Consider the following 1,452-nt stretch of genomic DNA (forward strand, 5'->3'; position numbering starts at 1 on the left):
AAAAAAAAAAAAAAAAAAAAGGAAACAAGAAACAAAAGAAATTACTGAATATACAGCCAGAAAAAAACCTGGTTATCAAATATCATGTTTAGCAAATGCTGAGCCATTAATAAAGTAACATAATGAGAAAGTACATGAATTAAAAAAAAACTCAGATAAAGGCAAAGTTTTTTAATGACTACATGGGAAATAGAAGAAATAAAGGTAGAAAGAATATAGAAATCTATATGTTGACCCAAGCATTTAAGGAAAGGTTATGAGTTTGTCAGAAAGGAAAAAATAGCAGGGGATTTAGCTCAGCGGTTCTGTGGCCTGCCTTGCAAGCGCAAGGACCTGAGTTCAATCCTTGGTACCAAAAAAAAAAAAAGAAAAAAGAAAGGAAAACGTAGCTTCTTTCCATTCTTTTCTCTATTAAAAAAGAAACTTTAATAATCAAAGCCCCACACAAAGAAATGATAATGTTTAAGTAGATGGAAATGTTAATTACCTTGATTTGATCACTACAGATTACATAAATGCATCATTATCACAATGTGCCTCATAAATATGTACAACTACTATATGTCAGTTATAAATTTTAAAAGCCACACAAAATCTAATCTTCATCACTAAAGAACATTTCATTCTAATTATTCAAGTTCGGTAGATAGATAGGTGTGGATCTATCGTGAAGAGTGGTGCCTCCTAATTTGACGATTAAACTGGGGCCTTTATCGGACAGAACCACCCTGAGCAGAAGCAGTGCTCAGCTGCCCTGAGAAGAGGCCAAGGTGACAGCCACGGCTGCACCCGTGTGAGGGCACAGAGCCTCTGGTTAGAGGAACCACTTTCCAACACGTCCACTGTGTTCTGTAGTCAGGTAAAGCTCTCTAAAAAATAACGGGCACAAGCATTGACAGTAGTTATTTATATAACATTAAAATGTGTTGCTACTGTCTCTCTCCTGTTGCACCTTTTAATTCAATATATACTTTATACTACGAGCACACAGATTCACTTCAATGAAAAGCAATACAATATCAACAAAATAGACTATGGGCTTGGAGGAATTGAGTTTTCAGAGAGGCATTTGAGCTCTAATTCAGGAAAGAAATTCAGTAGAAATGGAAACTCTGTATTCAACTCAGAAAAAGAAGATGAAAACAAAAGAAAAAGATACGACTGTTCATAAAACAGACCTGACTGATCCACTCTGCTTTCCATTGATGGGGGGGGTTGTTTTTTTACTTGTATGGAGCACAATGATAAAATGTCAGTAGTAGGTGACATTGTGAGGAGTGACAGGACACACATGGAGGCCCGGGGACATCAAAAGAAGCATCAATAGGCTTTTTTAGAGAAACAGATGTAAGCAGTTAAGAGGAGTTTGCAACTGCAGATAAGCCAGGGGCTGGAATTACAGTTGAATGAGATACATGGATTTTATAAATGATTTTACTTTGTGTCTGAACC

This window comes from Fukomys damarensis, unplaced genomic scaffold (assembly GCF_012274545.1).
Source record: "Fukomys damarensis isolate Sample0158 unplaced genomic scaffold, DMR_v1.0_HiC HiC_scaffold_2, whole genome shotgun sequence".
Taxonomy (NCBI): Eukaryota; Metazoa; Chordata; class Mammalia; order Rodentia; family Bathyergidae; genus Fukomys; species Fukomys damarensis.